Below are 25,229 nucleotides of genomic sequence, written 5' to 3'. Positions count from 1 at the left end.
ACTATACCTAATTTTTCCCTAGTTATATCTCATCTCGTTATGAGTCAGGATTGGGGGGATCAAGGGGCGAATGTGTGTGTGTGTGTGTGTGTGTGTGTGTGTGTGTGTACACAAAAAGAAAGGAGAGATTCAGATTCAAATGTGGAAAGAGGGGTATCAATGCTTATGTAAGACAGATCATGGCTGGAAGCAGAGAATATAAAAACGTAATTACCTATGCTTTATTGATTCTGCAAAGGCATTTGGTTGTGTGAATCATAGCAAATTATTGATGGCATTTTGATGAGTGCAAATTTCACAACACTTGATTTTGCTCATATAGTGTGTGTGTGTATACACACACACACACACACACATATATATATATATATATATGAGCAGAACAAGGGGGCACTGCTTGGTTTAAAGTCAGAAAAGGTGTGTGCAGCCAGAGTTGTCTCCTTTCTCCACACCTGTTCAATCCATATGCTAAGCAAATAATTCAAGAAGCCAGACTATACAAAAAAGAGTGCTGGGTCAATGTTAGAGAAAGGCTCATTAAAATATGTGGATGATAGAATTTTGCTTGTTAAAAGCTCAAAGAAGACTCAAAGCACTTACTAATGAAGATCAAAGACCACAGCCTTCTATATGGATTTTACATCAACATAAAGAAAAAAAAATCCTCACAACTGGACCAACCCAAAAGCAACGTCGTGATAAACAGAGAAAAGATTGAGGTTGTTAAGAATTTCATTTTATAGTAATTTATTTGCCCAATCAACACTGTAGAAACAGCAATTAAGAAATCAAATTACATACTGCATTGGGCAAATCTGCTGAAAAAAAAATTTACAGCAAAGATGTCACTTTGAAGACTATGGTACCCTGGGCTAAACTACAGTGATTTCAATTGCCTCACATGCATGTAAAAGTTGGACAAGGAGCAGACACCTAAGAGGCCACCATTGGTCTCTCCATTTCGAAACAAAAAAGAGTACAAATAATCAAAGAATCATGGAAACAGCCCATAGCACAAATGGACCTTGAGATCTTTAACTTCTGTTACCCAAAGACTAAATAACACCCAAATACCACTGGTAACAGCTCTGAAATGGATCACAACACAAAGTCCAGGCAGTGTGGGAGCTAAATGTAGAACAAAGCGTGAAATGACAATTACAGTCAGGCTTACTGGTCTGACAGAGCCTGGGGACCCCTGACACTATGGCCCTTAGCCTTCCTTCAGTCTCATTCCTACGGCACAACTTGCAGTCAAACAACCAATATATCAACAAAGTGAACAGTAACAGGGAAATGTGGCATTACGAATACCAATTGGGGGGGAAATAAAAAAGAACACTCATTGGCAAAAAATAAGGCCCCAGGAATTTATGGACTACCAATTAAGGTGTTTCAACAAACACATGCAGTCCTGGACATGTTCATCAGTCTGTATCCACAAATTTGGAAAACAGCTGCCTAGTCAATTGGCTAGAAGACATCCATATTTGTTCCTATTTCCAAAAAAAGGTAATCCAACAGAATGCAGAAAATGTCAAATAATACCACATGCTGAAGATTCTTTTTAAATGGCAAGGAATTTTTAGAAATTCAAGCTGGATTCAGAAGACACAGTGGAACTAGGCATTACATTGTTGATATTAGATGGCTCTTTGCTGAAAGCAGAGATCACCAGAAAGAAATTTACTTGTGTTTTATTGATTATGCAAAGGCATTTGGCTGTGTGGATCATAACAAATTACGGATAATATTGAGAAGAATAGGAATCTTAGAACATTTACTTGTGCTCATATAAAACCTATACATAGACCAAGAAGCAATTGTCCAAACTTAACAAAGGAACACTGCATGGATTAAACTCAGAAAAGATGTGTGTCAGCGTTGTAACCTTTCTTCATACCTTTTCAATCATAGGGCAAAATTCACATCTATTGTTCATAGGATCACTATGAGTTGTAGTTGACTCAATGGCACTTAATAACAATAATAATATTCAATCTGTATGCTGAGCAAATAATTGGAGATGCTAGACTACATTAGAGGTCTGGTGGCCTAGTGATAAAGAAATAGAGGCACATGGTTCATATCCACCAGCTGCTCTGCAGGAGGATGAGCAATTCCTCCTGTGTGATTCGCTGCCTCTGAAAACCCACTGGAGGGTCAGCTATGGGTCGGTTCCAACTCGACGGTACATAACAACAGACCATATAAAGATGAGTGTGGCATCAGGATTGGAGAGAGACTTATTAACAACCTATGTTAAGCAAATAACACAAACTTTCATAAAGAAAGTAAAGCAGACTCAAAGCACTAACTGCTCAAAAACTACAGCCTTCAACACGGACTATGTCTCAACTTAAGAAAACAAAAATCTTCACTATTGGACTAATATGCAGTAGATCTGAACTTTGACCTACCTTAGAACATCCTCACAATCTCCAACATGTTCAAGCCCATTGCTGCAATCACTGTGTCAATCCGTCTTGTTGAGGGCCTTCCTCTCTTTCTCTGAGTGATAGTCAACTTAAGGGCACATAATAACAGGAAACAAGCAACTGTACCCTCCTCAAATATAACTACTGACACACAATTTAAGCAGTGAAGTTGATGCCATCTTCTTGTGGGACAATCTGTCTGATTTCTACTCAGGTGTAATCCATTGCTTGAAAGATTTGATTGCTATTTGACAAGTAGCTGTCTTGTTTCCATTGACTATGACAGAATAATTCTTAACTATTGTTGTGTTGGAAAGTGTGAAACACTATGTGTATGAATTTCAAATTTTGTATGCAAAACAATATAGAATAAAAATTTGGGGGGAAAAACCCACAAAAATATCTTCCATTGATTGAATGAGGCCCATTCATATCAAGGGTAATCTCCTTTATTTAGAGTGTAAATGTTAATAACATCAATAAAATCCCTTCACAGCTGGACACCATAGCCTAGCCAGATTGACTCTTAAAATTAACTATTACACAACATAAAAAGAAAATTAACAACATCATACACTCTAGTTTCTCAGAATTATTAGGGGTAGGAATTGAGGTTTGGTGAAAAAAAGGGATGTGTGTTTTCAAATGCAGATTTCTTGGTTCTGTTGGAGAGGTTAGGATTTAGCAGACCTGAAGTGGGATTTCCCCCACCCTCCTAATTTATTTACCCTCAGTACCAGCAGTCTGGGGATCTGGAGACAAATAACATTAGGAAAGTCAGCGATCAGGGACCTCTCTAAAGTCCTAAGAGCAATGATAGCAGCTTAAAGACTAAGGGGGGAAAAAGATTAAGCCATGATGATTCAAGTTATAGTCTTTCCAATCACCTGTTACTGATCTGAGAACTGGATAATGAATAAGAAAGACAGGAGGAGAATCAATGCCTTTGAATTGTGGTGATAGAGAAGAGTGCTGAATATTCCATGAACTGCTAAAAGAATAAACAGGTATGTCTCGAAGAAAGTGCAACCAGAGTGGTCCTTGAAGCCAGAATGGTAAAGCTTCATCTCACAAACTTTGGGCATGTTCCTAGGGGAGACTGTTCTTTGGAGAGGGACATCATGTTTGGAAAGGTGGAGGGTCAGTGAAAGAGATGAAATCCCTCAATGAAATATATTGATAATAGTGTCTGCAGCAATGGGGTGCAAGTGTGTTGAAATAATGTGAATGGTGCAGGATAGAACAAGGTTCAGATATATTGTTCACAGGGTCACTATGAGTCGTGCTCCACTAGACAGCACTTAACAACAACAACTTATTTACATGGAAATTTTAAGGCAGAAAGATAACATAACAAACAGCTACACTTTCTAATCTCCAATATTAGTAGTTGCTGTACTCTTATTTGCTTTCAATTTGTTTTCTTTTTTTAAAATGCAAGTCACCTATACTGGGTTTTGTTAGTGTTTTATATTTCCTTGCATACAAAATTCATATATATTATGTTTCATTCTCACTCATATACATTGTGTTTTATGCATTACTTCATTCACATTGTGTTTCATACACTCATTCCCATATATTGTGTTTTATAAATTTGATCATCATTGATCTATTACCTTGTCTTTTCATATCCCCACTGGATCTTTCCTATTTCCTTCACCCTCTCCTTTTGCCCACCAAACTCTGCAACAGACACAGTGATTTTTCCATTCTCCCCACCTCCCCATCCCTTACCCCTCCTCACCCCCTTTTGGACTTTTATACACATCTTACTAGTTATCTTTCTATTTTTACAATAATGCTCTTATGCAGTATTTGTCCTTATGAGACTTAGTTAGTTCACTCAGCACAATGCTACACTATTTATAAAAAAAAAAAAAAGAGAAAATCCCTTTGAACCATCAAGGGCAATCCATTCCCCTTTTCCTATCCCCAGGCAACTTTTAGAGTGAAATACATTATTTTGACACCTCAACATACATATCATCATTCCACATCTCCCTCCAGCTACTCCAAAGAGTTGTCTATATTAACTGTATCCGGTTTCTCTCTCCCATTTTCTTGCACCAAATCCAGTTGGCTTTTCAACCCTATATAAAACCAAAACCAAACATACTGCCATTGAGTTTATTCTGATTCACAGTGACCCTAGCCAACAGGCTAGAACTGCCCCATGGAACTCCAAAGACTAAATATTTACAGAAGTATACTGCCATTCTTTCTCCCAACAAGCAGCTGTAGGATGACACCTGTTATATAACAACCAAGCATTTAATCATTATATGCCTCACCCTCAAACATAAGACTCTTCTTATTGTTGCCTATGATGTCCCTGCTGCTCAATCAAGTGGTCATCATTATCTTTATTTGATCTCCTGCCAGGTGGTTTTGAATGCTATCTATATACACACAAATCACAGATTTATATGTGTAACCCAGTACTCTGCTCCAACTCCCAGTCTTATACATCCATCCAACTGAACACTTGACATCTCCACCTACTTGCCCAAAAGACATCTCAACTCAACATGTCCAAATCTGAACTTCAGAGCTCCCCAGTTCTGCTTCTCCAATTGTCTTAGTCATGAAACAGTCACTCTAACCTCACTTACTTATGTTAAAAACGTCTCTTTTTAAATTAATTTTACATTTTTACATTTTGTTTTCTTTTTTTTTAAATTTGAGAGTGACCAAATCAGTGTTGTTATCCCTGTTCAGACATCCCTACCTATTATGACCTATAAGACCCCACCCATAGAGATGCTCAACTCTATGGTTTCTGGCCAATTCATTTCCCCCTTATTTCCTCACTTCCTCCATCCTAAATGGCTGCCTATTAATTGCCCAAATATTGCAGGCTTACTTCTCTCTTTGAGCCTTTGGTTTTCTCTGCCTGAAATGCTGTTGCCTCAAGATATCTATGTGGTTTTCTCCTTCACTTCCTCAGTAAGTCCTCCTCTGACATCTTGATCTGAGTGTCATGAAGGTCCCTCCTCAATGCCCCTTATCTCCCCTACTCCCTTCCTTCTTTGATTTATCTCCCCTACTCCCTTCCTTCCTTGATTTTTAACATTTTATATTGTGATTTTTATGAAGGTTGACACAGTAGTTTAAGTTCCCATTCAGCAATTTCTATGCCATACGTTGTTGTTGTTGTTATGTGCCGTTGAGTTGCTTGCGACTCATAGTGACCCTATGTACAACAGCCCCAAACTCTGCTCTGTCCTGTGCCAATCGCACTGTCTCTGACACTCCCATCCTGATTAACCCAGTCACTGAATCAATCCAACTCACAGAGGGCCTTCCCCACCTGCGCTGACCCTCCACCCTCCCAAGCATGATGTCCTCCTCCAAGGACCAGTCTCTCCTTATAACATGTCCAAAGTATGTTAGACGGAGCCTCAGAATCCTTGCCTCCAAGGAGCCACCCAGTTTAACCCTTTCCAGGATGAATCTGTTTTCCTGGCAGTCCATGGTACTCTCGATACTATTCTCCAGCACCACAGCTCAAAGGTATTGATTCTCCTTCTGTCCTCCTTGGTCATTGTCCAACTCTCTGATGCATAACAACTGATTGCAAAGACCATGGCCTGTATCAGATGCACCTTAGTCTCCAGAATCTCATTAATTCTTTTCTGGGGGTTCCATTAATTGTCTCTTTCTCAACATTAGATTGTGTTTTAGGTGAAAGTTTACACAGAAAATTAGTTTTCCTCTCAATAATCTATGCACAAATTCTGTTGTGACAATGATGACAATCTATGCAGTGCCAGTACTCTCTCCATTTCAACCCTAGGTTCCTGATTCCTATCGCTCGGCCCTGCCCCTCCCTGCCTACTCATCTTTGCTTCTGAGCACATGTTTCTCTTTGCATACCGTGTAGGTGATTGTTCTAAGGAGCACATTCTTTTCAGTGTTATGGCTTAATACATAGGTCACTTTTCTTTTATTGAGAGGCAGCCTCTAGAAGCAGCTTTGGTTGCAAGTCAGCAAGGTGGCTTAGGACAATTTTCTTGGGGGTTCCTCCAGTCCCAATCACCAGTAACACTGGAGGGTTTTTGTGGAGTGTATGTGTGATGAATTTGAACTGTGTTCTACATTTTTCTTCTATTTTTTTAAAAAAATTTTATTATTTTTCGTGTGTCTACCGTCAAATCGGATCTGACTGGTCCAGGAGGAGATTGTCTCTTCTCCAGCAGAGAGCATCAAGTGAATTCGAACCTCATGCCTCTGAGATTGCAGCGCAGCTTCTTGTACATTTTTCTCCTGTTTTAACAAAGACATTCTATTGTGTTTCTGGTCAAAGCAGTCAGTAATGGTGGGTGGGCTATTTATTTTTAATTGACTTTACTTTTTTAAATTTTTTTTACTTTACTTTTTAGAAGAACTCTACAGAGAAACTATACAGAAGATACAGAGATTTCCATATATGCCCTCTCCTCTCTTATGCTATGTTTAACACCTATTATTAACATCTTGTATTCATGTGGTGAATTGATAAGGCAATATGGATACATTATTATATACTAAGTTCTGGTGGCATTATGGTAAGAAGCTGTACTGTTGCAGACCGAGGGTAATGTATATTAATTAATAAGTATTAATAGTGAGGCAGAACACCAAAACATAAGCAAAAATGGTAAGGCAAGAGGCCAACAGTTCTTTTTTTTTTAATTGGGAAAAACATATTGGGGGTACAGGGAGGGGCAGAAGGGTGAGGATGGGCCAGGATGCAGTTGCAGAGCTGCACAGTTTGGTCAGTGGGGGGAGCAGGTGAAGGAAATGATGAAGATCCAGTGGGGACCAGATGCTACAGAGGAATGACAAGCATTTTACAATGGTAATTAAACCAACTGTCTTATTGATTTGGGAACTGGATGCCGACTCTCCGGCTTCTTCATGCTGAACAGTGGCGTAGATGTAAAGTGGGGAAGGAAGGACGCTTTATCACCTTACCGGTGGTCTTGGGTTAAAGCTGCTTGCCTTTTTGTTCTGTTAGAAGATATTTTCCTGTCATTTGCTCCCCTCTGGACTGCAAAGTGTTTTCCCAGTTGGGTCCAGTGGGGATGGCTGATTGAATCCAGAGGCTCCATCCTACTTTGCTTCCTTAGCTGTTAGTTGTATTTCCTTTTTGTCACTGGCACTGGGTTCAGGGTCAATTCTGGAGTAAAACTCAGTGTTAAGGTTACCTATAGGAAAGGGAACAAACCTAGAGAGAACAAACTTGTGAGTTACAGATAGAAGGGCTTTAAGGGTGTTGCTTTCAGGTTTACGGGGGAGAGGGTGGCAGAAGGTGGCCTAGATAACATTCTCTGGATACCCTAGGCATTCTTTTTTTGTTTTGTTTTGTTTTTCCTTCCCCACCCAGGGGTCAGATGGCACAATCTGGGGACTGAGGAGCTCACCCTGAGGGCCGCAACGGCTCACCCCGAGCTGAGGGCCGAGGGTAGCCCGTCCCAAGCAGGGCAACACCCCCCAGGAGCTGGCTGGTATACTCCCCCTCCAATTGCCCCTACCCCAGTCTGGTCGCCTCAACTGACCGAGGACTATGTGGTCAGGGATAGTGTCTCCAATTCCAGCACCGCCACTTTTACCCACCCCATAAGTGGTCATACTATGTTTTGAACTAGGTGTCACTGTCCTCCCCCTTTATATATGGTAAAGGGAACCTGAGAATTGTGAACAGACTTCCCCCAGGTCTAACATCTTATGGCAGAAGCATTCAACAGAACAAAATATGCGGTGCATTTAGGATGTCTGTCCTCTTGTGCGTGCTGCCACTGTTAAGAGGCCAACAGTTCTTAAACAACCAAAGTGCCAGTCTCCGCTTCCCTGTGTCTTTATTGAAAATTTCCAGGGAGCAAATCACAAAGAGAATTCAATGCAAATGAAGCTAAGCTCTTTCTATTGAAGACCTTATGCAGGGAGCTCTGGTGGCCTAGTGGCAAGAAACTGCACTGCAATCCCAGAGGTACGTGGTTCAAATCCAACAGATACCCTGTGGGAGAAGGAGAGGCAATCTTCTCTTGTACCAGTCAGATCCAATTAGACGGTACACACACAAAAAAAAATAATTTAAAAAAGAAAAGGAATCCTTATGCTTGACTCAGGAGGGAGGGTTTAGCAAATACAAGAATCCTGTAAACACTTAAGGTTTGCCTTAGTGCCTACCCCTGTAAACATTTAAGGATTGCCTAAGTGCTTCAGGGTGAATTCCAGCTTGTATCAGCCTGCCTCATATCCTGATTTAGCATTTGGTTTATTATAAATATTTATTATGAAATTTTACTTTCCACACTGTACTGCATTCCCAAAGACATGTGGTTCAAATCTACTGCTCTGGAATTGACTGTTCTGTGGGAGAAGGATAGTGTGGAATTTATTTTTCAATATGACTTTCCTAGCCATCTGAATCTGCTTTGGCCACGTAGATAGGCAGAAATATGCAAATAGGGTGTGTTAGCCCATCCATAAAGGGATTGGATATCTTGCCATTCCACAAGGAGATTGACTAGTCTTATCAACAATGATCAAAGATGACAGAAGAATTGATGCCTTTGAGGTTGGTGCTGGAGAAGAGTATTGAACATACCACGTATTGCCAAGAGAACAAACAAGTCTGTCCTGGAAAGGATGAAACCAAGCTGCTCCTTGGAGGCAAGGATTTGGAGGCTCCATCTCACATACTTTGTGTATGTTGCCAGGAGGAACTAGCCTTAAAGAAGAATATTATACTTGGAAGGGTGGAGGGATAGCACAGGAGAAGAAGACCCTGGATGAAATGGATTGACACAGTAACTGGGATGATGACTCCAACTGGTATGTTGTAGTTAGTGAGACTGGCTCAGGATAGGACAGGATTCAGGGCTATTGTTCATAGGGTCAGTATGAGTTGGAGTTGACTCAATGGCACATAGCAAAAAGGGAAAAGAGAGGAGAGGGTGAGTGGGGGAGGAGGAGGAGAAAGAGAAGAAGTAGAATGTAGGATGCCCTTATTGACCAGACAGTCTTGTTCCAGCTACACGTACAGCATCTACAGCCATGGCTGAACCAGGCATGAGATAGGATCTTGGGATTGCTACATGGTTGGAACCAGAGCTAAGAGCCTTTGCCCAAGTTTGTTGGGCACTGAGAGTTGGAATCCAATACTGACAGGACTGAGAACTTTGTAACACTGACCTAAAGCTGTGAGACTTAAGACTGAGGTGCCTGCGAGCCATTTCAGGAGCCATCCTGACTGGATTATGCTACTAACCTGGACTACTAACCTTTTGACTCCCCTAACATGGTTCTGCATGGTCTGGGAGGTATTTGCAGCAGATTTTGGACCCAGCAAAGCAGTAAGATTGATACTGAGATGAGTAGAAAGAGGTATAGGAGTTTAGGGGGGACATGTCTGGCTTCATTGGAATTGGTTTTGTGTTAATGATGCTGTTGATGTGGACATTTCCCCTTTGTGAAGTCAATAAGGGTCAGATATGGCCATCTTCACATAGCCTTTGCTCTTTTTACAGACAATCTCCAGCCATGCAATTAAGTGTCTCTGAAAATCTGCTGGAGGGTCAGCTATGTGTTGGTTCTAATTCTATGGCACAAATCAACAACACTAAAGCAACAGCTAAAGACCATAGGTAACGTTTGGGAATCACTCTTTTTTTTAAGTTATTTGAATTTTATTTGATGCTGAATCATTTATTCCCAAGCCATAAGTTTTTGTTTCTTCTAGGAGATCTTTTTTTTTCTTCTGGGCAACCTCTTCTTCTGGTTTAGGAACAATCTGTTCCTTGTCAGTAGGGATCATATCAGTATGGCCGGGGTTTAATCTGACTGTGAGCTGGCAGCACATCTTGGGAGCTTTGGTCACGTGGGTGTGCTCAGACTAGAGAATCGGCATCTAAACCCTTAAGTTCAGCATTACTCTCTGTGTTTTTAAGCCAATGCAGCAAAAACTCAGCACTCTTTTTGGGCCACCAACCCTGTGCCTGACCCCATTGTTTGGCCTGGGCACGCCTACCAACTCCATCATTGTAATGTTGGAATAGCACACATTGCTTTAGTAAAGTGTTATCTTTCACATATTTGGTAGCTTTCCATATGCAAACCCTTGATGGCCTGGTCGTTTCCCAGAACCTGGAGATTTGAGTCTCTTGATGTGCATGATTCTGTGGGATTTTCCAGATCAAGCAAGTAGTGAACCATTTTGGGAGATTACCTAAGGCCAGTTACAGGAAAAACTAGAAATTGCTCTTATGGAACCCTAGTGGTCCAATAAGTAGGAAGTTTTGCTGTTAATCCAAAAACAACTAGTTCAAATCTATCAGCCACTCCTTAGGAGAAAGAAGGGCAATTTCCTTTCAAATGGTTTATGTTCATTGTTGTTAGGTGCTGTCAAGTTGTGTCTGACTCATAGCAACCCTATGTACAACATATCCGACTCCTTCTATCCTGTGCTATTCACATCTCCTGACACAAGGAGCCCATTGCAGCAGTCACCATGTCAATCCACGTGGTCAGGTCTTCCTCTTCGTCGACCCTCTGCCTTTCCAAGCATCATGTCCCTCTCCAGGGAACAGTCCCTCCAACATGACCAAAGTATGTGAGATGAAGCCTTCATCATCTTCGCCTCTAAATAGCACTCTGGCTACATCCTTTCCAAAACATATTTATTTTGTTTTGGTTTGGTTTGGTTTGGTTTTTGGCAGTCCATGGAATAATCAGTGCTCTTCTCCAACACCACAGCTCAAAGGTGTCCTGTGGCCCTTGGGCCTGGTATTAATGGTGAGAACATTGCTCTAAGTGATACTGAATTTGCCTTCAGTTTGCTGTACTGAGATAATTTGGGGTTGCTGTAAGATTCAAATGTCATTTGGGCTAGCCATGATGGACAGGTTTTGGTGGAGCTGCCCAACCAAGACAGACTAAGAAGCAGAATGACTATTTCCTAAATAACAGGCCTTTTATTCATTCTCCTCTGCTTCGTAATAACCTTTTGCTTTCTTCATGGATTATATCCTCGATATTGTCCCATAGCTCATTTGATCTTTGATCACTGATGTTAAATGTTTTAAACCTATTCTTAAGATGATCTTGAAATTCAGATGAAATATATTTCAAGATCTTATCTTCGGTCTCAGGGACTTACTTTCATTTTCTTTGGCCTCAATTTGAACTTGCACATGAGTAATTGATGGTCTGACCTACAGTTCGCCCTGGCCCAGTTTTGAATGCTGAAATTGAGCTTCTCCAATGATTCCTTCCACAGAGATGTGGTTTATGACCCTGGGAAAGTCCACTTGAGGGTCAGCTATGGGTCGATTCTAACTTAATGACAATGAGTTGAGTTGTTGTATTTTTTATTTGTATTATTCGGTTCTGTGAGTTTTAGCAAACCCATAATGCTGTGTGTCTACCACTTCAGTAATAGTTTTCTGCCATTAAAAATACCTATGTATCTCCCCTATGCATGCACATCCAAAAACTTCTCCACCAGGGTAAAAAGGGAAGACACAGACTGGGAAAAAGTATTTGGTAATGACATATCAGATAAGGGACTTAAATCCAGAATTTATAAAATACTTGAGCACCACAACAAGATAAAGGTAAATAATCCAATTGAAAAATGGGCACAGGATATGATATGAACAGACACTTCACCAAAGAAGACATTTAGATGGCTAACAAGTACATGAAGAAATGTTCAAAAGCCCTAGCTCTAAGAGACATGCAAATTAGAACAACTATGAGATATCATCTCAGCCCAGTCAGAATTGCAAAATTTAGCAGAACAGCAAGCAACAAATGCTGGCCAGGTTGTGGAGAAACTGGAACACTTATTCACTGTTGGTGGGAGTGTAAAATGGTGTAATCACTGTGGAAGGTGGTATGGCACTTTCAAAAAAGTTGCAAATAGAGATACCATTTGACCCAGCAATTCCACTACTGGGAATATACCCCAAAGAAGCCATGAATGACATCCAAGCAGATATATGCATACCCATGTTTATTGCGGCTTTGTTTACAATAGCAAGGAGTTGTAACCAACCTAAGTGCCCATCAACAAACGAATGGATAGAGAAGCTGTGGTATAGTCACACAATGGAATACTATGCTGCATTGAAAAACAAGGAACTCATGCAATATTATTCAAAATGGGTGATCCTACAGGACATTACGCTGAGTGAAGTATCTCAGTCACAAAAGGACAAATACTGCACAGTGCCACTGTTGTAAAACAGGACTGACTTTGAGGTTGGGGAGAGACTGAGAAGATGGGTTCAATAATGTATACTGCATTGAAACAGATGAGGGAGAAAACTGTTTAAAAGGGATATTTAATTAGGTATTTTTGTCATGACAGGAGTCTAGAGCGAAGGCTACATGGTGGAGTGGACCTGAGGGCAGGGTTTGTAAAACAATGAAAGAATTTTTCTTTTACTTTTCCAAGAGGGTAGCGTACTAGGGGGGGAGGGTTGAGAGGGGAGAAAAGTGCAACAGTGAAAGAATGGAAATCCAAAGTCTCTGTAAATTTTTACTGAAATTAATAATACATTTAAATTTTAAAAAAAGAAAGAAAGAAAGAGGGGCGGGTCTTGGGGGCGCCCCTCCGCAGCAACCACCGAGCACTCAGTCGCCAAGCCAGGTCCCTCCCGCCCACCGCCTGAAAAGTAAGCTCAAGTTTCTGCCAAATCAAGTAGAGCAAGAAGACTCCACCAAGTTTGTGGTCCTCACCCTGATCTCCATCACATGCATCAATGAGGTCCTCTTGGCTTCCGGAGTCATCTACTGCCTGCGTCACAGTTACCACTACAAGCTGAAGGAGAGACTCTCAGGACTAGGGGGGACCCAGGCCCAGATGTCACTGCTGCTTACCAGGAGCTGTGCCGACAGTGCATGGCTGTGCAGTCCTCGGAGGGCCCGGAGCCCCTGCACACCTCTCGCATTAACAGTGTCTCCTCCCAGTTCAGCGATGGGCCAATGCCCAGCCCTTCAGCTCGGAGCAGCACCTCATCCTGGTCAGAGGAGCTGGTCCAGTCCACCATGGACATCTCTACCGGTCACATGATCCTGTCCTACATGGAAGACCACTTGAAGAATAAGAAGTGACTGGAGAAGGGGTGGGAGGCACTGTGCGCCTACCAGGCAGAGCCCAACAGCTCGCTGGTGGCACAGCGGGAAGAGAACGTGCAAAAGAACTGCTCCCTGGCTGTCCTGACGTATGATCACTCCAGAATACTGCTGAAAGTGGAAAACAGCCACAGCAACTCCGACTACATCAACGCCAGTCCCATCATGGATCATGACCCCACGAATCCTGCTTATATAGCAACTCAAGGACCACTTCCAATTACTGTGACTGACTTCTGGCAGGTGAATTTTAAGAAGTATTTTTATGCAAATAAGATCTTAACAAATTGGTCATGAATAATACCCTGATTCTGTTAAGCCATGTCAAACCTGTTTGTAGATGTTCATGTCACTTTGCTTCAGAATTTTTTTAGTCCTTTTTCTTTTCCCCAAAAATTTATGCAAGGGCAGAACATTTCCCTTAAAAGGGCCATATTTTAAAGACTCCTACTTTTGTAGCCTTGTAGCCTTTCGTAGTTTTGTAACTTCAGTTTCATTTTACAAAATACAAGGAAATAACAATTAAAAAAAAGAAAGAATGAAAGAAAAACAAGGAACTCATGCAATATTATTCAAAATGGGTGACCTGGGAGGACATCATGCTGAGTGAAGTATCTCAGTCACAAAAGGACAAATACTGCATGGTGCCACTGTTATAAACAGAACTGACCTCGGTGTTAGGAGAAGACTGATAAGGATGGGTTCAATAAAGTATACTGCATTGAGACAGATGAGGGAGAAAATTGTTTAAGAGGGAAAATTATTAGGTATTTTTGTTATGACAGGAGTCCAGAGCAAAGACTATATAGTGAAGTGGACCTGGGGTGAGGGTTTGTAAAACAATGAAAGACTTTTTCTTTTACTTTTCCAAGAGGGTAGTGTACTAGGGAGGAAGGTTGGGAGGGGAGAAAAGTGCAACAATGAATGAATGGAAATTCAAAGTCTCCATCTCCTCCTGAACTTCTGGCAACTACTGATCTTTCTATGTTGATAACAGTTTTATATTTTCTAGAATATGATATAGTTAGAATCACAGTTTGTGGATTCTTTTCCAGACTGGCTTTTTTATTTAGCAGTTAAATGTTTATGTCTTTCATGATTTGGTAGCTCATTTTTCTATTAAATAATCTTCCATTGTAGTGATGCACAAGAGCTTTATTTGTCCATTCACCTATTGAAGACATTCAGCAAAAATTTGCTAAATGAATAAAGAACACAAAGTTTTTGTGTCTTAAATTTGTGTTAATAAGGGGAGCTCTGGTGGCCTAGTGGCAAGAAGCTGCACTGCAATCTCAGAGGCGCACGGTTCAAATCCACCAGATGCTCTGCCAGGGAAGGAGGGACAATCTCCTCCTGTACCGGTCAGATCCGATTTGACGGTGCACACACACAAAAATAATTTAAAAAAATAAAAACAAAACTTGTGTTAATGGCATGTTATGTGTATTCTTACTTTTCCACTCAATATTATATATTTCTTAACATCTAGCCATATTTGTACATAGATCTACTCTTTCGTTTGTCACTGCTGTAAACGTGTCATCATATTGATACATCTAAATTTCTAATATCCATTCTTCTATTGATATATGCCCCCAAGTTATTCCAATTTTCTATTATTGTGAATAATGCTTTATCAAGATCTTTGTATTTGCTTCTTGGCACACAGGAATTCCTCTAATTATTTAAAAATAAAATTGCACCTAATGGTGCTTGAAGTATCAGTGGGTCAGTCAGATCACATGACCCAAGTGGCAGAGTAGCTGACACACCCATAATCTGTTGCAGAGTCTTCTCTTGTTCTGCAGAGCTAGCAACTTTTTAGTCACTTACTAGATAGGCTGTAGCAGCAGACTCGAATGAGGGATGTGTTGCTTTCAAATCTCAGAGAGTCCCACCAGGCCTTGTGCATATTTTTAAGTTGTGGGAGGGATCATATGCAATAACTTCTCCTTCTCCTCTGAAACCCTAGAAATATCACTAAGGTGGAAGGTGCCTGAATTTTTGTTGAGTTAATTCCTCTTTTCAAGTAGGCAAATGTCTGACCAATAAGTCTAGAATTAGTGATACTATGTTGTTACTAGATCCAATCAGCATAATGTCATCAATATAATCAAGCAGTGTAATATCTTGTGGAAGAAGAGGCAACCAAAGACCCTTCAGAGTAAATTATGATGTAGTAGTAGAGAGTTCAGTACTAATTCAGTACTATTGTTGTTGTTGTGTACCATCAAGTCAGACCCCATCCATAGCTGGCCCTCTGGCAGATTTTCAGAGGCAGTTAATTGAATGGGAAGTGATTGCTCATCTGTCTCCGTTAGAGAAGCTGGTGGATTCTAACCACATGCTTTCAGGCTTAGAGTGCAGCTTCTTACCACTAGGCCAACAGAGAGTGCAATACTTAAGAGATGCTGTGGGCAAAATTGTTAATGACCCAGGAAGCATCAAAAGGAAGACAGAAAGAATACACAGAATCATTCTACCAAGAAAAATTGACTGATATTGAAATATTTTAGGAAGTACCACTTGATCAAGAGTCAATGTTAATGAAGGGAAAAGTTCAAGCTAAGTGCAACAATGAACGAATGGAAATCCAAAGTCTCTGTAAATTTTTACTGAAATTAATAATAAATTTAAATAAAACCAAAAAAGCCACACACACACACAAAAGAAAAAGTTCAGGGGAGCTCTGGTGGCCTAGTGGCAAGGAGCTGCAACTACAATCCCAGAGGCGCACGATTCGAATCCACCAGATGCTCTGCCGGGGAAGGAGGGACAATCTCCTCCTGTACCAGTCAGATCTGATTTGATGGTACACTCACATAAAAAAAAAAAAAAGAAAAGAAAAAGTTCAAGCTGCACTAAAGACATTTGCAAAAAATAAGATCCCAAGGAGTTGATGGGATACCAATAAACATGTTTCAAATGAAAGATACAGCTCTGGATGTGCTCACCAGTTTATGCCAGGAAATTTGGAGGACAACTGGCTGGCTGGCTGACTGGAAGAGATCCGTATTTGTTCCCATTCCCAAGAAAGGTGATCTAACAGAATGTGGAAGATATCAAACAATATCATTAGTATCACATGCAAACAAAATAGTGCTGAAGATCATTCAAAAATGACTAGAACAGTGCATAAACAGAGAATTGCCAGAAATTCAAGCTGGAGGCCATGGCACTAAGGATATCCTAGCTGACGTCATATGGATCCTGGCTGAAAGCAAAGAAGAATGTCTATTTGTGTTTTTATGACTATGCAAAGGCATTTGACCACATCGGCCATAACTAATTATGGTTAACATCAAGAAGAATGGGAGACCCAGAACAATGAATTGTGTTCACCTATACCTAGACCAAGACGTTGTTTTGTAAAAAGAGGAAGGGAACACTGCACGGCTTAAAACTGGGAAATGTGTGCATCAGGGTTATATCCTTTCTCCATACCTATTCAATATGAATGCTGAACAAATTATTTAAGAAACTAGACTCTGGAGAAGAATGTGACATTAGGACTAGAGGAAGACTTAGCAATAACCTTCATTATGCAGCTGGTACAATCTTATTGCTGAAAGTGAAGAGGACTTGAAGAGGTTGAAAAATATCAGACTACAGCCTTCAATAGGGATTGCATCTCAATGTCAAGAAAAGAAAAATTCTCACCACTGGTCTTATAGGCACAGTAGGTGGAGAAGAGATTGAAACTGTCAGCAACTTTGTCTAAAAGATCCACAACGAATACCAGCAGGTAGGAGATAAGGAGATGTAATGCACTGGGAAAGTCTGTAGTCAGGGACCTCTCCAAATTACTAAGGAGCAATAACGTTAGTTTCAGGACTAAGATTTACCTTTTTCAAGCCATGGTCTTTTCAATCACTTGCTTTGTTGCCGAAAGCTAGATAGTGAATAAGGATGACAGAAGAATCTCTGCCTTTGAACTGTGGTGTCGGAGAAGAGTACTGAAATCTCATGAACTGCCAAAAGAACAAACAGATATGTCTTGGAGAAAGTGCAGCCAGAGTGCTTCTTCACCTCATACTTTGTGCATTTTGCTAGGAGAGGCTATTCGATGGAGAGGAACATCATGCTTGGGAAGGTGGAGGAGTGGTGAAAGAGAGGAAGACGCTTAACATGGTAGATTGCCACAGTGACTGTGGCAATGGGCTCAAGTGTGTCAGAGATTGTGAAAATGGCACAGGATAGAACAGTTCCAGAACTGTTGTTCATAGGATCACTTTGAGTCATACTCAACTTGACAGCACCTAACAACAAACAACAATGATAATTAGAGAGTTGATATACTTCAGAGAGAGTGGCAGAAATGTAGTGTTTTCTCTGCCAGTTGATGGCTAGGTAATAAAACCACATCTGAAAGGACAGCTACAGTTGGTGTAGCCACCTGCTTAAGTTGTTTTTATCATCAACTATCATTCTCCAAAACCCATTTGTTCTCTGAATAGGCCAAATAGGAGCATTAAAGGGGTATGTGATGGAAAACACCATCTCTACATCCGTCAAGTCCTTGATGGTAGCACTAATCTCTGCAGTTCCTCCAGGAATCCATCATTGCTTGGTTTACTATTTTCCTGGATAGAGGCAATTCTAATGACTCCCACTTGGCTTTCCCTACCATAACATCCCTTACTAAACATCAAAGATCTAATATGGGAACTCTGCCAGTTGCTAAGTTTGTCCATTGCAATTATGCATTCTAGAACTGAGGAAATCACTACAGGATGGGTTCAGAGACCAAGTGGACCCACTATGAGAACAAACCTGAGCTAAAACTCCATCAATAACCTGACCTCCATATGCTTCAGGTTTCCTGGAATTATTGTCAATGCCAAGCCAGTAACATCTAATCATCCTCTAAATACCTGATTATTTCCTTTTCCCAAATAAACCATCACACTTTTTAAAGGCATAGATCCCTTTAGGAAAAATACGTGGAACATATTATTGAGGAGGCTGGACTCTATGAGGGGAAATGTGGCATCAAGAATGGAGGTAGATTCATCAACAATCTGTGTTATGCAGATGACACAACCCTGCTTGCTGAAACTGAGGAGGGCCTGAAGCGCTTGCTGCAGAAGGTGAAGGAGCCTTCAATATGGATTGAAGTTCAACATCAAGAAATCAAAGATTCTCACCACTGGGCCAATTGGCAGCATCATGACAGATGGTGAAAAAATTGAGATTGTTAACAGCTTTAGTTTGCTTGGCTCTACAATCAACACTCTTGGTACCAGCAGCAAGGATATTAAAAGATGCATTGCATTGGGAAAGTCAGCTGTCAGAGATCTCTCCAAAGTACTGAAAAGCAACAATGTCAGTCTGGAGACTAAGGTGCTCCAGATACAGGTCATAGTCTTTGCAATTACTTGCTATGCATCAGAAAGCTGGACAGTTACTAGGGACAGTTACTAGAAGGAGAATTGATGCCTTTGAGCTGTGGTGCTGGAGAAGAGTATTGAATATACCATGGACTGCTAGGAGAACAAAAAAGTTCATCCTGGAGAGGGTGAGACCAGGCTGCTTCTTGGAGGCAAAGATTCTGAAGCTTTGTCTGACTTACTTTGGACATGTTGCAAAGTGGGATAAGCTCTTGGAGAGAGACATCATGCTTTGGAGAGTGGAGGGGCAGCAGAAGAGAGGAAAATGCTCAATGAGATGGATTGATTCAGTGACTGGAGTAATGGGGTTAGGTGTGTTGAAGACACTAAGATTGGCATGGGATAGAGCAAGGTTTAGGGCTGTTGTACATAGGGTCGCTATGAGTCGCAGGCAACTTGACAGCACATAACAACAACAATAACAGGAGAAAGAATAAGAGTATTAATTTTTGGCAGTATTCTTCCTCAAAGAGACTCTGCCTCTCCTTCATTCAAGGACCTGTGTGTCTGTACACTGGCTCAAGTCTGGGAACTTATTGAGTGACACTAACTTTGTCCTGGTGATTCAAGATAGATTGCCATTTACCTGACCTATACTTCTTCATCTTATATAGATCAAACAAATATTTAGTAGACTTCCCATCAATGTCACCTTTAGGACACTATGAGTAAGCAGCCAACACCATAAATCCACACAAGTCAGACTATTGTGATCATTGTTTTGACTCTGCTGTCTATTATGGTAATCCCAATCATTCTGTGTTTGTCAGTTCCGTGAAACTACTTGGCTCCTAGTGTCCAGCCAACACCCTGGTAGTTTAATGTAACTTAATTCATTACTGTCAAGTCAGATTCAACTCATAGCTAACTGTCCAGTAGGTTCCTTCCTGGCTCTGTAAATTGCATGGGAGAAAATTGGTTATTTTTCTTCCATGGAGCTGCAGGTAGATTGAACCACCAGACATGTGCTACTTTTGGTAACTATCTTAATTTGATTAGGAAAATTTCTACTGTGAAGCCTGGCTTATATAATAATTCCAACAATCTTCAAGAATGCTGATGCTCCCTTTCAAATCTGTTTCTCATCATTATGATAAACACTCTGTGGGTGGATTTTGTGTCTGACCTGATAGATCCACTCTAACGTACCTATTTCCCTCAACCTTTTGATACCGTCTTCTACAGTGTACCAGTGCAAAATTTGATGATTACATTTGACTTAGTGTCAATCACTGCATAACCAAATATTTGTTCCTTTCTTAACTTCTTGAGCTAAAACATTGAATGAAGAATTTATGTTTAATGAGACTAAAGCAATAAATTTAGAAGAAAAATTGATGCCTTTTGCACTGCAATCCCAGAGGTGCACAGTTCAAATCTACCAGATATTCGGCTGGAGAAGGAGGAACAATCTCCTCCTGTACCAGTCAGATCTGATTTGACAGTACATGCACATACACAAAAATAATAAAATTTTTAAAATTTAAAAAAAAATAAATTTGCATTAAAAAAAATTGATGCCTTCGAGTTGTGGTGCTAGAGAAGAGTCTTGAACATACCATGAACTGCAAAGAAAACAAACAAGTCCATCTTGGAGAATGTGAAACAAAGTTTCTCCTTGAAGGTTAGGATTTGGAAGCTCTTTTTCACATACTTTGGGCACATGGCCAGGAGTCCTTGCAGTAGGACATCATACTCAGAAAGGTGGAGGGACATCTCAGGAGAGGAAGACCCTGGATGAGATGGATTGTACAGTAACTAGGGCAATGAGGATTGGTATGCTGGAGTCAATGAGACTGGCTTAGGACAGGGAAGGCTTCAGAGTTGTATATAGGGTTGCTTTGAGCCACAGGTGACTCGATGGCACATAACAACAATGTAATTATATATTCCTTGAAGACTCTTAATAGACAATTATATGTTCCTTGAAAATTCTTAACAGACATTTCCACACATAGCCTCCCAGTTCTGTTTATACAACAATGAAAAAATCAAGTTGTGCTTTACTTTTTTTAAGATCACTGAGATTTAGTTAATTGAATCATGCCAATCAAGTCTCATTGATTCCTGAGACTTTATTTTTCTTGCCAATGCCTTCAATGTAGCTTGAACTTCTTCTGTCTTCACCATTGGCTCTTAACCATATGCTAATTCCTGAATATTTCTCTATCAACCAATTCTTTTTAGTACAGTGACTCTGTATTCACTCCATCTTCTTTTGATGCTTCCTAGATCGTACAAGGTTTTTTCCATAACATCTCTCAGTATTACAACTTGAGGTTTGAATTTGTTTTTCAGTTTTCAGTGAGTTCTTCCCTTTTTATTCTCCAACTCTGGCTCTTTTCACATTCCATTATAATACTTTATCTGCTTAAGCTGTCTTTTGAAATCATTTATTCATCTCTTTTACTTCAGTATCTCTCCCTTTTGTTTTGGCTTCTTGATCTCTAGTGAAATTTTCAGAGTCTTCTGACATCTACTTTATTCTTTTCTTTCTCCTCTGTCTTTGTAGTGACCTTTTGCTTTCTTCAAGGATGATACCTTTTTTTTTTTTAGGTACTGGGGTTTTTTTCTATAATTATATTTTATTAATTTTCATAAACATTTACAGAGATTTTGGGCTTCCACTCATTCATTGTTGCACTATTCTCTCTACCCTCCTCCCAGTTTGTTCTTGTCCAAATGCCACAGTGCTTGTCAAAGTCAGTTCTGATTAATCTTCTTTGTCAGTGTATCCTTTGCCATTCCCTATCACTCCTCCCTGAGAGAGACTTCACCCTGATTCATAAGGAAAAGGGGACGGCATATTCTCTTAGCTACTTCCTGCTGAAAAGGGATGCTGTGGGTTTCAGGGTGAAGATCTTCTCTCACTACTCTAAAGGGCCCCTTTGGCAGTAGGAAACACATAGACTATTATGGAGATTGATTTTGGAATTCAGATGCACTCTTATTGATTGTGCTTGGCTGTACATGTACATATCCTTGAAGATGTATCATGGGGGTGTTGCAACCTAGAAGACACAAATTTGACTAACAAGTTATAAGTACATGAGTCCAAAAATTATGGAAAAGTAAAAGAAAAGATTCTTTCATTGTTTTACAAACACTCCCCCAGGTCCCCTCCACCATGCAGCCCTCGCTCTAGTCTCCTGTGATGACAGAAATACCCAGTTACATCTCTCTTTTAGACGGTTCTCTCCCTCCTCTGTTTCAGTGCAGTATACATTATTGAACCCATCTTACTCATTCTCTCCCCAACCCCAAGGACAGTCCCATTCTACAACAGTGGCATCATGTAATATTTGTCCTTTTGTGACTGGGATATTTCACTCAGCATAATGTTCTCCAGAGTCAACCATTTTGAATAATATTGCATGAGTTCCTTGTTTTTTAATGCAGCATAGTATTCCATTGTGCGAATATACCACAGCTTCTCTAGCCATTCGTTTGTTGATGGGCACTTAGGTTGTTTCCAGCTCCTTGCTATTGTGAACAAAGCTGCAATAAACATGGGTGTGCATATATCTGCTTGGATGTCAGCTATGGTCTCTTCGGGGTATATTCCCAGTAGTGGAATTGCTGGGTCAAATGGTATCTCTATTTGCAACTTTTTGAGAAAGCGCCATACTGCTTTGCACAGGGGTTGCACCATTTTACACTCCCACCAACAGTGAATCAGGGTTCCAGTTTCTCCACAACCTCGCCAGCATTTGTTGCTTGCTGTTCTGTTAAATTTTGCTATTTTGACTGGGGTGAAATGATATCTCATAGTTGTTTTAATTTGCATCTCTCTTAGGGCTAGGGATTTTGAGCATTTCTTCATGTGTTTGTTAGCCATCTGAATGTCGTCTTCGGTGAAGTGCCTGTTCATATCCTGTGCCCATTTTTCTATTGGATTATTTACCTTTATCTTGTGTCATCCCACAGCTCCTCTGGTCTTCAGTCATTAGTGTCCAATGCTTCAAATCTATTCTTGAGTTGGCTTTTAAACTCAGATGGGATGGGATAGTCTTAAAGTCGTATTTTGGTTCTTGTGTACTTGTTTTCATATTTTTATTTTAAAAAATTATTTCCTTGTTAACTTTATTTACAACATCTCAAAGGAGTAGGAAAAAAGTTGTTTCCCCTTCAAATCAATAGTTACCTTTAACCCTTTCAAGCAAGTATGCCTGGTTGGGTGTGAAATCTAGATACTGCACGATTGTATTCAAAGTTGAAATTAAGGGGGCTTTGATCAGAGCAGTTTGCTTCAAGCTTGTAATCGTAGCATCTCAGATTTGCAGCTCTGAACAATCTATATATCTCATCTGTGTGCTGACAGACTCACTCTCTTGTACAAGTGGCACTAATATGATCTTATTGATCCAATTTTTAAACTTAACTGTCCATGAATTCATATGATCAAGTTGTCTACTCATAGTCACTCTTGCCCAGACCTCTTTGGTAGAGTGCTTAGAAACGAGACCAGCTTTGCCTCTGTTGCCTTTATTAGTACAAGACATCTGAGACCTACAAGTGAGCTGATACTGGAATTTTTATTTAGCTTTGCAAATAAAGGCCTCAAAAGATTAGTCTGCGACTCACAAATGTTCCTCTCCACGGAAATCTTTAGTAAAAGGTGAAAGATTTATACAATCTGAAGAGAAACCAGAGTATTATACTGGAATTTCTTTAAAGTCTGGGCATAACCCTCACAAATCAACTGTAGTTCCAGAAAGTAGAACTGATAGGAGAAGTAGAATCTGGACTCCCCAGCTTAACTCTATGCTGCTTCTCTTCTTCACATCTCAAAAAAATGTCCTGTGTTTGGAGATCTGCCGCATAGTCTTTCTTATCTGTAGGTGAGTTATAGACAGTGGGTGAAGAATGGTGGTGAGATCTCAACCCACTGCTCTTCACTGACCCAGCAGTGGTAAGACAGGGAGAACAAGGAAAAGGGCTGTAGTTTGTCAATTTATTATAACCACTGATAGGCAAGTAAGTCATACCCGGGCTGTAAGGATCACTGCTGCCAGATGAGAGAGGGTCACACAGCTGGTGGTGAACTTTGGGCTGGTGCTGGGTGAACCAGAGAGACTTTAACTCAACACACTCTGAGCCGGAATTGAAGGAGAAGGTGGAGAGGAAAGGGATTTGGGTTGCTGCCAGATCATGGGGAGGAGTTGTCTGTACTGTAAGGTTTCCGAGGAAGGACAAAACACAGTGCAGGCCAAGAAAGTTTATTAAGGAGAAACTGAAGCGCTTACTCTCAAGCAGAAGAGCAGCCCCCACTAAAAGTTAGAGAGGGGTTTTATATTCTCTTACAAGGAACTTGGAGAAGGGGATGCTCATAGATGGTTCCTTCAAGATAGGGAAGTGGACTGGAGTCTGAGATAACTGTTACTGGGAAAGGGAGGGTAGGGTAGTTTCACATCCTTGACAGAGAGAAAAAGCACAGGGGCTGTTTCCTGTGATTAGATTATCTTAGTAGCCATTCTGGGAGAGGAAAGAAAGGCTCTACAGTCCTAATATGTACTATAGCTGTTTCCAACTCTAAGTGGTTGCTGTCTAGGGCGAACATCTAGACTTGTTGGTGCCACAGTACTATTTGAAGTATCTCCAAAAATCAACCAAGGCATTCAGGCTGAAGAGAGATGCAAGGGAAAGTTATTTCTGTACCATCCCAACCATCGATACATAGAGAAGACCCCAAGCTAAAACCACTTTCCTTGCATCTGTTTCCTTTCTCATCTTGGTGGTTCTGTCAATAGGGAAGTACTAGCATTTGGTCTCCCTGCGTCAGAGCATTCCTCGGGGAAAGCGCGGACTCGTGCCACTTCCTAGTACGCATGAGCAGAGCGGAGTGCTAAGGGACTGGTGTGCAAGCTGTGATTACCAGAAGGCGCAGGTCATCTCGTTTTCATTTTCTTCAACTTCAGTTTGTGCTTGGACGTGAGGAATTGACGGTCTGTTCCACAGTCAGCACCTGGCCTAGTTTTGACTGCTGGCTTTGAGCTTCTCTGATGATTTCCCCACCACCACCACCACCACAGATATAACCAATCTGATTCCTGTGCACACCATCAGGTGAGGTCCTTGTATAAAGTTGCCTTCTGTGCTTTTTGTTGTTGAAAGTTAGCAGAAGTGAAAAAGGTTTATTAAGGCAATAAAACAGAGGCATGGTTGGCGAAAGGTAGAGATAGGTTGTGTAAAAGAGTTAAAGAGAATTAAGAGAGGGAAGAGTAACCATGAAAAGATAGGGTTTGAACCAAACCTGATGGCACACTGTTTGTAG

At 40.7% G+C, this 25,229-nt stretch overlaps 1 pseudogene; it reads right to left on the bottom strand.

Annotated features, from left to right (window-relative positions):
- Positions 1-24,595, bottom strand: part of LOC102856132 — a 41,447-nt pseudogene extending 16,852 nt beyond the window's left edge.
- Positions 24,596-25,229: the final 634 nt, after the last annotated feature.

The sequence above is a fragment of the Elephantulus edwardii genome, unplaced genomic scaffold (genome assembly GCF_000299155.1).
Source record: "Elephantulus edwardii isolate Elephantulus edwardi_28Jun2011 unplaced genomic scaffold, EleEdw1.0 scaffold00028, whole genome shotgun sequence".
In the NCBI taxonomy this organism is placed as follows: Eukaryota; Metazoa; Chordata; class Mammalia; order Macroscelidea; family Macroscelididae; genus Elephantulus; species Elephantulus edwardii.
The sequence above is the reverse complement of the archived record's forward strand: the minus strand, read 5'-3'. Positions and strand labels throughout refer to the sequence as shown.